This window comes from Acomys russatus, chromosome 4, assembly GCF_903995435.1.
Source record: "Acomys russatus chromosome 4, mAcoRus1.1, whole genome shotgun sequence".
NCBI classification, from domain to species: Eukaryota; Metazoa; Chordata; class Mammalia; order Rodentia; family Muridae; genus Acomys; species Acomys russatus.
The window spans coordinates 36,668,771-36,685,735 of NC_067140.1; the positions used below are offsets into that span (position 1 = coordinate 36,668,771).

At 36.4% G+C, this 16,965-nt stretch overlaps 1 pseudogene; it reads left to right on the forward strand.

Annotated features, from left to right (window-relative positions):
- Positions 1-16,036: 16,036 nt before the first annotated feature.
- LOC127188401 (60S ribosomal protein L3-like) overlaps positions 16,037-16,965 on the forward strand; it is a 10,198-nt pseudogene continuing 9,269 nt past the window's right edge.

Genomic DNA, 16,965 nt, shown 5'->3' on the forward strand with positions numbered 1-16,965 from the left:
AAATTACTGGAAATTCAACTGTGTTAGGACCACTTCTGAAAGAACAATGATGTCAGAAGGAGAATTTACGTAGATATTGATATAACTAATAATTAAGGCCAAACCACACATCATATTTAAAACAAATGACAAAGAAAAAATGAATTTGACACATAGCCACCAGGAAAAGCATATAAACATGAAGGACTGAAATTCATGGCACCTGAATTAGTGGAGGAGAGTTACTCTACACAGGGGAACAGTGGTCAGCAGGAAGGAACCAAGCAGGGCCACATCTTATTGGAAGTAAAGGAAGAGAGCCCTGGTAAAATCAGCATTTCAGAAAGTCAGTTTAACTGGAAGGCAGTCTGAAGAATCAGTTGGAAGGGAATATAGTTACTCTCAGACAAACAAAAAATATTTCTTTTTTTGTTTTGTTTTGTTTTGTTTTTTATGTTTTTGTTTTTTGTTTTGTTTTTGTTTTCTTTTTTTTTATTAATTTATTCTTGTTACATCTCAATGTTTATCCCATCCCTTGTATCCTCCCATTCCTCCCCCCCCCATTTTTCCCTTATTCCCCTCCCCTATGACTGTTCCTGAGGGGGATTACCTCCCCCTATATATCCTCATAGGGTATCAAGTCTCTTCTTGGCTACCTGCTGTCCTTCCTCTGAGTGCCACCAGGTCTCCCCCTCCAGGGGGCATGGTCAAATGTGAGGCACCATAGTACGTGAGAAAGTCATATCACACTCTCCACTCAACTGTGGAGAATATTCTGACCATTGGCTAGATCTGGGAAGGAAGGTAGGGGGCTTGAGGATGAACCTCAGTTGGCAGAATGTTTGCCAAGCATGCACAAACAATTGCTTCTTCTCCTGAGTACCACACAAATGAAATACAGAGCTTTGTTCACACCTATAAGCTCAGCACTGGGGAGGTGGATGCAGGAGAACCAGAAACTCAATTTCACCTTTTTGTGCATAGCAACCCTATGTTACAGACACTATCTCAAAAAACATATGTATTGCATAGATAAAACTACTAACAAACACAAAGTTACTTTTATGATCATCTATGCTGTCTCAATAGAAGATTAATAGGTTAGTGGAATAAAAGGACTTTTCTAATTAGTGACAGAATTTGATTAAAATAAACAATATTTATATTATAATTCTCAATATGTTATTTTCATGTCACTTTGTTAATTAAAGGCTTCAGCCAAATAAGCCAAACTGTGATTTTCGGATGAATGACATTTCCTTCATGCAATTTTCATAAATTTGCAACTCTTGCTTTTCTATCTCTGAGGCCTACTGCAAGAGTCCCTATGGATGCTGAACTTCAAGCACCTTTCTATTTTCCTATGAAAGGGCTGAATATTTCTTTCATGCTTCTAAAACTTAATGACTTATTCACAGATATTTTTTCAAATAAATTGCTAGATTTCAGAGATTACTTTGTTTGCTTTTTATACCATGAATCAAATTTTATTTATTTTCTGCAACACCATATTTTAGTAAATTTTGTTGTGAATGCAAATGTTTAGAGAACATTATAAATCAATAAAATATTTTGCATTTATATGATCATTAAAAGACATCATCAGTATTACATACTAAAAGGTTATGAGTAAATGTAGAAATAATAGAGATGAACCAGAAAATATATCTGAGAGATAATATGAGCTTTGGGAGAAATCTTACTTGACCCACTCCATACTCCTAGTCAACATATATAATGTTACACTTAGTTGCCCTACTATTTCTGTGAAAATAAAAACACCATAACCAAGGCAGATTTCAAGAACTTACACTTTGTATATAATTTTACTAACTGTCTTATTATCTTCCTTTATGTACAAATACCACAAAAGCAGAAAATCTGTCAATTTCACTATTTTCCTCACTTGGAAGAGAATATCATGTGCCACTTTTCAACTACTCAATAAATATTGAAAGATAATGGAGAGCTTGAATGAGTAAGTAAACAAATCACCAAAATAATCCACATTCCAAGCTTCCTCTGAACCTTGGTGACAAAGCAGCAATAAGCACAAGATTATAGATCCTTTCGTTGATAGAATTCATAGTGCCAACATTACTTTTCACCTTCCTGTTAGAAATGCCCAGAAACAAGTATATGAAATTTTATGTCATTACTTAATAAAGAAAAATAATTAAATAAACTTGTAATAATAACAATTTCACCACAGTGGTATTTAAACTGACATCAATATTCTTCAGGATTTTTTTAAAAAATATAGATTCTTTTCATACAATACATACCAACCACAGTATCCCTTTCTTCCATTTTTCCAAGCTACCGTGCCCCCTTCCTCTTTCCTCTGGATGCATTCCTACTCTATCTCTTTTAAGAAAAGAACAGGCATCAAAAACAACAACAACAACAACAACAAACAGGTACAACAAAACAAAATACAATAAGACAAGGTAAACACACTCACATATAGACTGGACAAGAAAGTCCAACAAAAGGAAAATAGTCCCAAGCTAAGGCAAATGAATCAAAGTCATGCCTGCTCCCACATTTAAGCTGTCCCACAAAAACAGCAAGCTAACAGAAACAACATATTCACAGAGAACCTCGTGCTGACACTTGAAGGCCCCGTGCTTGCCACCTCAGTCACTGTGAGACCATATGTGACCCACTTTGTTGATTCAGTAGACCATGTCCTCCTGGTGTCTTCCATGCCCTCTGACTTCTAAAGTCATTCTGCACCCTCTTGGGCATGATTCCCCAAGCTCAAAGGGGATGGACCTAGCAGAGACCTCCATTTAGATTTTATTTACATCATATTTGGTGGTTGGTCTCTGTATCCGTTACCTTTCTGATGATTACTGGAAAAGGGACTGATTCATATGTGTACAGCAGAATATCATTAGGAATTAATCCATGGATTTTTTTTTGGACCAGTTGTTTGGTTCTACACTAGGTTTCTGGGCTATCCAGTCTCCAGTTCCTGGCCATCCAAGTAGTATCTGCCACCAGCTCCCCTTCATGGAGAGAGTCTCAAGTCCAGCTAGACATGCTTTGGCAAATCCCACAAGTTCTATGCCACCATTGCCCCAGTACATCTTACAGTCAGGACAGATTATAGGTCAAAGGTTTGGTGGACTGCTGGGTTGGTGTCCATGTTTATCTTTTAGTGTCCTATAGAGTACCTTCCTACACCAAAGACACTAAAAATCAGTTGTGAGGCAGTATGCGGGCATCAATTTGACGTCCTAAAGTGGATGTTGTGTGACATGATGTGGGGCTCTTGTCCTAGCCAATGGGGCCCAGTTCTAAGTTTGTAGGGAGCAAATATGTATGTACCAGTGTATGTCAGTTTGTATGTACCAGTATCAGCCTAGGTTGTGTGGAAATCTCTATTGTATGCTCTAGGCTAACCACTTAAGCAAATGCAAACCAGTCCTGATTCTGGAAACCTTATCTGGCTATAAAGATGGCCAATTCAGACTGCTTATCCTCCATTACCAGAAGTCCTTAGTAGAATAACATTCATAGATTCCAGGAAGTCTCTACTTTATTAAGTTTACAGAACTTCCCTTAAAGGCCCCCCAATCCTAGTCTTCTCCCCCCACCTCTCTCCCTCTATCCCAGAGGTTCTCAGTAAGTGAGCTTTGGCCATTGGAGAATATATTTTCAATGGCCTTATGAGCTGAAACATTGATCAGTAGTAAATAGTGGTTATGAAATAATAATGAAAATAAATGTATGTTTGGGTGTTCCTAATATCATCAGAAATACGTGTTTTGCAATGGCTGTGAACAACAGATTGAGAGATGCTCTTCTTTCCCATCCCCTAACCCTACCACAGCAAACACACACACACACACACACACACACACACACACACACACACACACACACACACAGTTGCCAAACCCCACCCACTACGAATCTACTCTCAAAATCTCTCCTATTTCCCCTTCCCAGGGAAATTGATGTGTTCCCCCTAGAGCTCTCCACTTTACCTAGGTTTCCGGGACTATGAATTGTATCTTTGTTATCATTCACTTAACAGCTAATATCTAATTATAAATGAATATATACTACATTTGTCTTTCTGGGTTTGGGTTAACTCACTCAGGATGATTTTTTTTCCAGTTTCATTCATTTGCCTCAAAATTTTGTGATGTCATTTTTTAACAACTCTATTGTGTAAATGTGCCACATTTTCTTTATCTATTCTTTGGTTAGGGAACATTTATGTTATTTCCAGATTCTGGCTATTATGAAAAAAGCCACAATTAACAGAGCCGAGCAACTGTCCTTGCTTGAGAATGGAGTATGCTTTGGGTAGATGCCCAAAGGTGATATAGCAGGGTCTTGAGGAAGAATGATCCCTAATTTCCTGAGGAACCTTGAAATTGATTTCTTTAGTAACTCTACAAGGTTGCACTCCTGCCAGCAATGGAGGAGTGCTTCCCTTGTTCCACATCCTTACCTGAATGAGTTGTCACTCATGTTATTGATGTTAGCTATTCTAGCAAATATAAGAATGGATTTCAAAGTAGTTTTGATTAGCATTTCCCTGATACCACAGATGCTAACATTTAAGTGTTTCTTGGCCATTTGGGATTCCCTATTGAAAATTGAAAAATCCAGATCTGTACACCATATTTACATTAGATTATTTGGATTTTTGATATGCAATTCCTTAAATTTTTTATATATCTGGGGACTAGTCATCTGTCAAATGTGAAGTCGGTAATTTTTTTCTTATTCTGTATGTTGCCACTGCCACTTGGTGAGACTGGCTGTATTCTTTTCCTTAAATAAGCACTTAGCTTCATGAGTTACTATTTATTAATTATTGATCTTAATATAAGTGTTATGCTGTTTTGTTCAGAAAGTCATCTCTTGTGCCCAAACATTAAAAACTGTGTGCCACTTTCTCTTCTAGCAGGTTCAGTCTATGGTTTTATATTAAGGTCTTTGGTCCATTTGGACTTGAGTTTTGTGTAGGGAGATAAAAATGGATCTATATGCATGCTTTAACATACAGGTATGTCTTGACAAGCTTCGTTTATTGGAGAAACTTTGTTTTTCTCAATGTGTGACCAGTAAGAGAGGAGGGGGGAGGCTATGACCAGGATGTAAAGTTAATGAATGAATGAATTATTAATTAATTATTTAATTTAAAATATGACATTTCCATATGTGTGGGGGATTATGATTCAGTCTTCAATTCAATTCCCTTGGTCAATGTGTTTGTATTTAGGCCAATATCATGCAGTTTTCATTACTACTCTTCCATAGTACAACTTGAAATCGGGAATGGTGAGACCTGGAGCAATTCTTTCTTAAAGATTGTTTTAGCCATTATTATATTTTTCCCATGTGAAATAAAGAATTTTCCTTTCAAGATTTGTGAAAATTTGTGTTGAAAATTTGATGGCTATTGCACTGAATCTGCAGATTGCTATTGGGTGGCTGGGCATATTTATTATGTTGATCTGTAAGTCCACGAGCCATCTTCTTATGTCTCTCTCAATTTCTTTCTCCAAAAATTTGAAGGGTATTTTTGTCTGTTTGTTTTGTTTTTAATCACACAAGTCTTCCATTTGCTTGTTTACAATTAACCCAGGTTACTTTGTATTATTTGAGGCTATTGTAAAGTGTCATTTACCTAACTTATTTCTCAGTTTCTTTATCATTTTTATATAGGAGAACGAGTAATTGTGTTGAGTTAATCTTCAGCTATTCCATTGAAAGTATTTATCAGCTCTATAAGTTCCCTCGTAGAATATTTAGAGTCACTTAGCTATACTACCTACTATCTGCAAATAATGATACTGTGACTGCTTACTTTCCATTTTGTATTTGGTCTGATCTCCTTGAGTTGTCTCACTGCTCTTTCTTAAGCCTCAATTACTATATTGGATAGATTTAGACAGAGTGGGCAACCTTGTCTTATTCCGAATTTTAGTGGTATTGCTTTGAGTTTCTCTCCATTTCATTTGATGTTGGTGATACCCTTGCTTTAAATTACCTTAATTATGTTTAGGAATGTTCTTAGTATCACTGATCTACAAGACTTTTTTTTTCAAAGGCCTTTTCTACATCTAATGAGATGATCATATGTTTTCTTTTATCTTTCAGTATGTTTATAAGGTGGATTTAATTTACTGGTTCTCATATTTTGAATCATTTCTGCATTTCAGGAATGAAATCTAGTTAATCATGGTGGATGATCTTTTTGATGTGTTTTTTATTTGGTGGGTAAGTATTTTATTGAATATTTTTCTGTCTATGCTCATAGGGGAAATCAGTGTGTAATTCTGTCATTGTGTGTGTATGTGTGTGTGTGTCTTGTGTACATGCACATATGTACTATTTATGTGTGTAGGTATCAAAGTAATTGTGTCTTCAGAAAATGAATTGGAGAATGTTCCTTTGGATACTATTTTGTGCCATAATTTGATTGAGAGAACTTTAAATGATTGCTTCTATTTCAGTAGTGGTTATAGATCTATTTAAATTGTTTATCTGATATTGATTTAACTTTGGTAAATTATACCTACCTAGAAATTTATCCATTTTTTATTTTCTAATTTCTTAGTTATAAGATATTATATTATGTTTTTATAATACTCTGGGTTACTTTAATATCTGTTATATCTGTGAGAGTAAAGGTACCCCAGAGAGACAGGGAGATAGAAAGAGAAAAGAAGAAAAAGAGCTATATCTGCGTTTTCATTCATATTTTGTTAATTTGCATATTTTCTCTTTGTCTTTAAGTTAGTATAGATATTTTTTTTTTCTATTTTGTTGATTTTCTCAAAGAACCAACTCTATTCCTTGAGTCCTTGTATTGTTCTCCTTGCTGGCATTTTACTGATTTCATCCTTCAGTTTGATTATTTCTTGACATCTATTCCTGTTGGCTACATTTAATTCTTTTTATATATATAGAGAGAGATTTCTGGTGCGCCGTTAAGTTGATAGGATGAAATCTCTCATTATTTTATTTTTATTTTTTGCTATTGTAACACTTAGGACTATGACCTTTCCTCTTAGCACTGTGTTCTTTATGACCCAAGTGTATGGGTAAGCTGTATATTCACTTTCATTTAATTCTAGAAATTCTTTGATATTTTTCTTTATTTCTGTTTAACCAACTTTTCATTCACTAGAGAATTGTTTAGTTTCCATAAGTTTGTAAGTTACCTCTTGTTTCCCTTGTTGTTGATATGTAGCTTATTCTGTGGTATTCTAATTGGATACAGAGGGTCATTTCAATTTTTTTGTATCTGTTGAGACTTGCTTTGTGACCATATGTATAGTCAGTTTCACAGAAGGTTTCATGAAGTCTGAGAAGTATGTTCTTTTTGTTAGGGTGAAATGTCTTTGGATATCTGTTAGGTCCATTTCATCCATAACATCAGTAAGTTTCATTATTTCTCTGTTTAGTTTCTGCCTGGATGACCTGTCCATTTGTGTGAGTCAGGTGTTGAAGTATCCTACTTTCTTTGTGTGAGGGTCAATATGTGATTTAAGCTGTAGTAGTATTCCTTATACAAAAGTGTGTACCTTTGTGTTTGGGACATATATGATAGGAATTGAAATGTCATCATGTGTGGGTTTTCCTGTAATGAGATGTAGTGTCCTTCATTATCTCTTTCTGATTAGTTTTGTTTTGCAATCTTTTTTGATTAAATATTAAAATGGGACACAAATTGCTTCTAGGTATATTTGCTTGGGGTAACTTTTTCCAACCTTTAACCTTAGGTAATGTTTATCTTTGATGTTGAGGTGTGCCTATGTGTATATGTTTAAAGCAACAAAAGAAAGTAACTGTTTTCACACACTTTCTTTTTTTCTTTGTCTTTTTATTTATAAATTGAGATCATTGATATGGGAAAATATCAGTTACCAAAGATTGTTAATTCCTCTTATTTTGTTGTTGTTGATGTTGGTAGTGGTGTTGGTGGTGGTGATTATTTATTTTCTATCTTTTCGTATGTATAGTTAACCTTTGTTTTTGTTTTTATTTTTATTTAACTTTCTGTTGTGCTGTGTTTGTAAGAAAAAAAGTAAATGGGTATGTGTTTTTCCTCCTGGCTCCAAGCTCCCAGAATTATGACTCACCATATTCAAAATATATTCATAAATACCTAAGCCATATAACTAGGATCGTCTCTCAATAGCTCATAACTTCAAATAACCCATTTATACTAATATATATTCTGCCACGTGGTTATTTACTTCTGCTCCGGTATAATGCCTCTGTCCTTCTCACATCTTCCTGGGCAAATCCTACACACCTGGCTTTATCTCAGAATCCTTTCAGTATGATGGCTGTTCTACTTTCTACTCTACCCTTTCCTATAGGATATTGTTGTTGTTGTTGCTGTTGTTGTTTTTATTGACAGGTGTTCATTCATATAATACAAAAGTTATTTTCTCTACATAGTCATTGCTCAAATTTGACTTTATTATGGAATATCTTATTTCTCCATCTATGGAGATCAAAAGTTTTGCAGGCCTCCCTGGTTTCTTGGGGTCTGCAGGACATCTGTCCAAATCCTTGTGGCTTCTACTGTCCATTGGGAAGGTAGGTGTAATCCTAGTATGTCTGCATTCATATGTTACTCAGTCTTTATCTCTTGAAACTTTTAATAATCTTAATATTCTTGCTTTGTTATGTATGCTTAGTGTTTTGGCTATTATCTGCTGAGGGGACTTTTCTAGTTCAATCTATTTGGTGGTCTAGAAACTTCCTCTACCTCTATTGTTGTCTCTTTCTTCAGTTTAAAGTTGTTTTCTTCTTTGATTTTATGGAAAATGTTTTCTGGGCCCTTGAGATGAGCTTCTTTCTTCTCCTATTCCTATTAGCCTTAGATTTGGTCTTTTCATAGGGTCTCACATTTCTTGGCCTTTTTCATAAAGAATATTTTACATTTAAGATTTTCCTTCACTGATGTATCAATTTCTTCTATTGTATCTTCAATGGCTGAGATTCTACCCTTCATCTCTTTTATTCAGTTGCTGAAGATTGCCTTTGTGGTTATTTTTTACATTCCTAATTACAAATTTCCTCAATTTTGTCAGCTTTTTAAATTTCTTCCAAATCCCATTTTCAGATTATGAAGAGTTTTATTCATCTGCTTCAACTGTTTGTGTTTTCTTATATTTTTAATGGATTTCTTTAAGGAATTCTATTATCTTTATATGATTGGTTTTAAGATCTATTTCTTTTGCTTTGGTTATGGTGGAATATTCTTGCCAGCTTTGGCTGTATAACAGCACTTTATTGGAAGGGTACTATGTTGGCTCTCATAGATTATATTCTTATAGTGGAATCTAGCCATCTGGATTTGGAGTGATTATAGTATAGGTACTGATTTCTAATTTGATAAAGACAAAACTAGATGTTGATGTTGGAGGCTGAGAAGCAGTGAAGAGTAGAGGTAGCAAAGAGAGGAGTGTATGGTCTCTGTTATCCACAAGAGGCAGAGAAAAGGAGAAAGAGAGAGAGTGGGGCGTAGACTTCCCTGGTGTTGTGTTGCAGTTCTAGGGAGAAACTTAGGTATTCTTGGGGAACAGAGAACAGAGAAAATTTATAGACAGGCTACCTGGTATTCTGACAGGTGTGGTCTGGGTTGTGCATGGTGTATCCAGTGAGGCTGGGCCATGGGACACAGTGAAGAGAGGAGAGGCATGTCAGATTCCAGGGAGCCATGGGAAGGAAGAAAGGAAGGATGCAGCTCGTGTTATGTTTCAGTGCTTGGAAGGAGCCTGAAAGGTTGGGGAAAATCTTAATTATTTAATCTATGTCTTTAAAAAACTGCAAAATCACCTTTATTATTTTTAAATAATTGTTTGAGTATCAGCAATAATAAAATAAAAAACACTGGTAGTGTGGAACACCGCCAAATAGATACCTGTCAAACTAAAGCATGTATTTGTTGATTATGATATTGTGAAAATAAAAGTGTCACATTTTTTTCCAAAAGTCAAACTGAAATAGTCTTGGAATATCATACAAGTTATGTAGAATTTCAAAAGAAGTGTGATCCTAGATAAGCATCCAATATCCACTGACCAGTCAATCATTCTCCATTCTGTTTTATTGATGAGAAAGCAAGGTTTATTGCTTCACGAACTTATATAGATTCATGGATTAAATCCTCATTATAATCATTCACACATACTGTAACAATGATGCACTAATAACAGGCTAAACATTCTGCTCATTGTAGAATTCATCATAGCCAGAAGATGAATTTTGACAATCTCATATAGACTCCAATCCCTTAGCTGCTATGGTACCTTACTTTTCACACAGATTTCTTCTGTTAGGAATAGCGTTAGATTTGTGCAGAATCATGACAAATTTAACTGGTAGATGAGAAGAATTTTAAGGTCAGTTGCAGAAATTCAGAACATGGGAAGAAAGACCAAGAAAGTTATGTAAGAAGTTCAATGGGGAAAAAAAAAGAAGTTAAATTATTCAAAGAACCTCAATTAAATTTCCTATTTCAACAAAGGATGGAACATCTCTCATCTCATCTCAACTGGCCTGCAGCAGCAGCTCTGCCTTTACAATACTCACAATAGGTGTGCAAAACCCTATCTATCCATCATTTATCTATGCAAAACCCTATCGATCTATTGTCTATTTAACTATCTACCACATATTTAATATCAAAAGAAGATATGGATAATGCACATGTTAAGCTGGTAACAGTTTGCTTGGCAGCACATTGGCAGCCTGTTTGTGTAGGCATGGAAGAGATGGTAGATGTCTGAGGAAGTCACCTTTGTTGTAATAACGAAAGTACAGGAAATGTTTATTTACCCTACCTGTTCAGAGTAGCTAAGGAAAAAGACACCATGCGAATTATATGGCCAGTGATGGAAGTTTCTCTGTATGTCTTAGTGATCTTTTAAAATTGACTGCACAGGACACGAAACATTAGAAACCAAGGCCTTGGAATTAATCCTGTTTCTATGGAAGAAATATATTAGTAAATCTACAGTTTTCTATATGGTCCATCTGACCTATGATAGGTGGCTCCAACATAGTTCCATAGAGTTTAAAAGCATTTTAAAAGGCAGTCAACATATATCTTCATGTCAGTAGAGGCTTGGGAAACAATTTGCGTTTAGTTAATTTTGGAACTAGGGAAAAACAAGCATTTAAGTAAAATTTAGACAAGGGGGGAAATTCTAAGTTTTGGGAAAGTTGCATTGTTTTAATCTGTGTAGTAGCAAGATTCGGCCCATTGGTCTTGCAATTCAGGTCTGGTAGCTCTCTGTGTTGTCTGGGACAAGTAGTCTGCTCAGAGTGTTTAACTTGGCTGCCAGTGATATGGTGTCTCTTTCATGCTCAGATGTCACCTATGCGTGGCCTGGGAGAGGGTTCCAGGCCACTGCCAGTCACCTCTTCTGGCAGCTTGCATGTCCATGCCCATTCAGCAGATCCCTTCCCAAGTGTTTGTGTCTGCTATCCAGGCTGTGCATGGACATACCAAGGCAGGTAACATCACCTCTTTGTCTGCCCAACCACTGGAAAGCTGACCTAGAAAGGGTTAGCTCAGAGGGTGTCAGCCTCAAGTGCGGTGGAGTCCCTTGAGCAAGAAGGTTGCATGATTCCATATCAAGCCTGGAGCTGGAGGAGGCCTATTAGTCCTGTCTGTTTAAACTAATTCTTCTTTTGTGGATCCAGCTGTGACTGCTTCAGACTCTGGACTCCTGGCAATGTCATGAGTGGAGCTAGCTTAGGGACTGATTAAAATATTTATTGTTTTTGGAGGGGGTTTCTTTGTTTTGTTTGTTTTTCTTTTTGTTTTGACTGGGAGGAGGGTTGTGTAGCACTCCCTCTGCTCCTTTAGCAGGTTGTTGGAGAGCATAGCTATGTGGGTCAGAGGAAAGGGAAGCAGGGAGTGATCTCTCTGCTTTGTCTGTAGATGCCATTGGGAAAAAACATCAGCCTGCCCCTGCAAAGATGGCATCCTGCAGCATATAGCCCCCTAGGCCAAGGGGATAAGGGAGAGACCATGACCTGGCATGGCAGTGTATCTACATTTATGATAGAGTCTGATGAGGTACAGGGTTGTAGTACAAGGGGAGAAGAGTTGAGGGCCCACGTGTGAGTTTTTGTTTTTGTTTGGTTTTGGTGAAGTTCTTTATAGGAAAAGTTAATAAGGCCCATATTTTTCTAATTTGAGAACTTTTTATAATGTGATGAGATGTTTTCCATGATAGAGAAATAAAGGGAGTGATACTAGTGACAGTCTATGATCTCAACGTGGTTTGATCATGGGAGATTGGAATGTCCAACAAGCACAGGCCTGTCTTATGTGGCTCCTGCATTACTAAGTTGTTATGAGAGACAAAAAAAGTTTTTGCCTATACTCAACCGGGCTGTCAGCGTCTGGAAATAGAGTAGAGCAACCTTAGACCAATATTCAGAAGTTGTCCAGATGAGATGTTCTAATGTTCTTCAAACCATGTCCAGTCCCTTGTCAAGGTGCAAACTGAAAAAATAAATTAAAAAAGATAGAGAAGAGTTCCTTCCCCTGGAGATTTGTGTCTTTGAGTGGATGTTAAAAGCCAGGGTGGGAGGGTGGTCAGGTACAGGGTGGCTGTGCTGGACCAGAGAAACTCATTCTTTTCTGCTCTAACTGGAGGTCCTGTTGGCTCTCAGTGGGTGGCTACTGTGGTTCTGTACTCTGCTTCCTCCTGCAGGGAGTCCAGGCACTACTGCATACTGGCCTGGGAAAGATAAAGCAGAATGTGCAGGATCATCATCCGGATGGGAGTGCCATGGAGAAAAGCCTTCTCAGAAACGGCTCTTCAAGTGTTATAGCCTCTTAGCTTGGAGCTTTACTAGTGAAACAGCAACTCTTATATAACATTTGGTGGTAGAGCTGTGTGCTTTATAGGGGTGAGCAAGGGCTATATGAGCCTTGGTGAGCGGGAAGGGATTTTTCTGGATGGGAACATATAATTGGCTGGTATTGAGATGGTGGGAATCCTTTATTTGCATGTAAAGGAATTTCAGATACTAGGGACATGACTATCTAGAGAATTATAGACTATTGAGCCAGAGCATTCAACCACAGAACAAGGAGAGAGAGCTCCTTACTCCTGACAGTATCAAGATTGATATTTTTCAGATTTGGATGTCTCAACCTCACTCTTTCTGTCTCTGTGCTGGTTTCCCTGGTGGCATGGCCAGCCCCACAATTATCCATTGTCAGTTGAAGAAAATTGACGTTTATTCCACTTTCTCTATTATTGTGAACAGAGTCACAATTAAAGAGTGGATAAAGTAGTGGTAGAAACTACTCTTCAACTCTAATGATTTCTCTAAGCACTTGGCCCTTCTGTTTTGGCCTCCGTCAGTTTCTAATTTCTCTTAGGCTCCAATAAAGCTGGTGGAAGACATGAGTACATGATATATGGGTAACTTCTGTGTGCTTTTAGCAGGGAGCTGTGCACTTCAGCAAGTCTGGAAATGACTCAGTCTCCAAATATTAGAATTTGAGCTACGGCTTTCCTAAAATTCAACAAACTAAACAATCCGGCCTGCTTTCTACCAGTTACTATCAGAGAATTAAAAGGCCCCCAGAAATTATTCCTTCCCTAATGATTTGAGAACAAAGGTAAGCTTTGGCCACATATGTTTAAGAACTTTGAAAATATTAACTACATAAACGAAATATTCTGATGAATTTTAGGACAAAATAACAAATTTAACTTTATACTCTGTGATGATTTAATCATTATTGTCAGTTTGATGGATCTGATATAGCCTAAGCCATAAGCATTAAGGACACTGTAGGCATACGGTTATTGTATAATTTAAATTCAGATTTCCTTTCTAAATGTTGTGTAAACTCGGCTCCCTAATTGTCCCCCTGATGTGTCAATAAAGCAGCTTAGAGCCAATCAATTAGTAGGGGAAAGAATAAGGCTGGACTTCTTGCCAGCCAGGGGAGGAGGAAGTACAACAAGAAGAAGGGGGTTTAGCCATGAGTAGAGATCCAAGGAAGGTCAGGAGGATGGAGCTGGAGCCATGGAAAGCTGATAAGTCCAAGTATTGCTGAGATGTTTTCTGGGAGTAAGACAAAAATAGCATAGAGGGTTAAGAACAGACTTAAACTGCTCAGATTGTGTTGTGAAGCCTTGTATTTTAAAAAAGATTCTCAATTATTTGTGTGATATCCAGGCTAATAGATAGCTAAGAGAAACAAACACATTTGTATAAAAATAACTTCAACAAATGGTGCCCAAATTGGGGCAGGCTGATACATCCTATTAGGCTAAGTATATACTTTGTACTTCACCCCTTTAATGTGAAAACAGCTACTGTTTTATTATATACCCATACTGTGCAATCCTATCTAATAAATCTCATTTTAATATTTATTCATTCTATTTCTCTATTCAACTATAAAATTCTATTACAGCACTGTTTCTTTAAAAGAAATAAAAATGTCATATTTCCAGAAATTGTGTGTGTTCATTCTGTATGTGAGTGTTTGTGACTTCATTTACAGTGCACACACAGAGATCAGAGAACAAGTTGCCATATGGTTTTATCATATGTTCTTTTCATTAATTAATTGCCTATTAAATAAATGTTCGAGTGAAATGATGAAATAAAATATTAAGTCATTCAAAGTTCTCTTCACTCTTTAATTAAATCTTGCAGAATGAAAACTTTTGAATGACTTACTAAGTAATATTTTGTCTATGACCCTTATCTAATATTTTGCCTATGACCCTTGGTAATCTCAGGTTAATGTGGATCCTGCCTTAGAAATATATTTGTCAATGTTTATAAATGTAATAATGACCTCATAGATACTATTTTAATCATCAGTGTACTTACCTCTGAATTGAGAATTATATGCACAATAATTATTTTATCTTCCTACACTGGATTTAATCATCCCTCTGGAATGAAAATTTAAGCTTTCTGCTTTGCAAGTATAGAACATTATAAAAGAGAATTGAAGGTTCTGATTTTTCATAAGGTTTAGTGAATTAGCACTATTAAATGCCGCCATGAAGAAGATGAACAAACATTAATCACTGAGGAGACTCCTGGACAGAAACTCCAAAGGTCACATAGTTAATTCTCTTGACTATGAGTACACCATCTTGAAATTAGCCTAGACGGATGGGTGTCTGTCCAAGCTGTTACAGGTCAATTGTGTGAATGTGTGTCAAGAATGTGTGAACATCAATGGCCAAGTGGAATTTGAGGTGATAATTTATATAATTCAAAAGCAAGGTCATCACAATGGTATTGTCACCTGAATACATGAAGAAATTCATTTGACTGCAGAGTAGTTTAGTAGGAGAAAAGGATTTGGAGCCAGAAAGTTTGTACTAGAAGAGTTTTGGAAAATAAAAGCCTGCATAAGAAACTTCCTTTATTTATTAACCTTGGCCTATGTTCCCCCCCCCCCGCCGTGTGTGTGTGTGTGTGTGTGTGTGTGTGTGTGTGCATGTGTGTGCGTGTCTGTGTCTGTGTTTGTTTGTAATTATCAGGCTCTGCCTGCTGAGCCATCTTGATTGACTCTAACAATAATTTCAAAAGAACTGAAAATCACTTAAAAGAATAGCAATTGATCTACTCACTTGGCAATGTCACTGTGCCCAGACTGAGAGGAAGTAGACACTACATGGTATAGCAATTCCTCTAGAACATGCTGACTTAATTGGTGGGAGGCAAAGTAACTTTATCCCCATGATACTATACACAAAATCCTGAAAGGTTACTTAGAAACCATCTTCTGAGACACTACAACACATGCCAACACAAGTCTGCAGTCTACAAGCAATGAATGCCAATTTTCTTTTGTATTACCTAGATAATGTATAAATTACTCTTTTTGATTAATTGGATATACGTATTAAATAGCAGCTTATAAAATAAAACTCTTTTTCATTTAATCTACTTTTTATACAGATGTGGATTACTATTGTAAATCTGTTTATGGCCAAAAAATGACTTCAGTGGCAAGTAAGTTTAAGATATCAACTAATACCAAATTAGACACTTAAACATGGATGTGAAGTACATTCTACAAGAAATGGAAGCACGTGGTATTGCTATACAACCTGATGAATTGGTGGAGACTACAGATATCAAACTTGAACTGAAGGAAAGTAAGTGGTTATCAAGCATTGGAAGGATACCAAGGCCAGAGTGAGTACAGAACTCTCGAGTTAAAATTAAGTACAGAAAATACAGAGGACCAGGGATATACTGAGGAATCTCCAAAATTTTTATTGTGTCTGACAAAATACAAGAAGCGATTAAGGTAAAAAAAAGTAAAAAATTCTTCACTGGGTAGGTGCTTCATGTTGTGAGAGTGGTTTTCCTCTAAGGAAACAGATGCTCACTTCTACATTAATTTTAGATGCAGGCAACACGTCGGGTTTTTTTTCTTTACTAAGTTTCCATTGTATTTTCAGTTCTAAATATTATTTCCATATTTTTTTGTGGTTATAACATAATTATATCATTTTCCCTTTTCTTTCCTCCCTTAACCCTTTCATATACATCTCTTTACTTTCTTTCAAATTCAAGGCTTCTTTTCCATTAATTTTTAATTCATGCATATATGTGTACATTGTGTGTACACACACACACACACACATATATATACCCTGCTCAGCATGCATAATTTCACTTGTGTTTATGATTTCTCATAATTTTTAAGTCTTAATTCTCTACAGTAGCAAATTGCACACCAAAGAAGCTTATCTATCTGTAGACATGAGGCATACTACAAGAAAGTGGTATCAACTGTCATGTTTTAATAGGAGCAATGTGATAGGAACTGAAACTAAGGGCAAAATCAGCATAATTTTTACATGAAAGATCATGTTTGAAGCAGGGAACACTTAGATTTCAGTTTTTACATTTGTCTCTCGCTCTCTCTGTGTGTGTATATATATACACACATACACACATGCCTTCTTCACATCA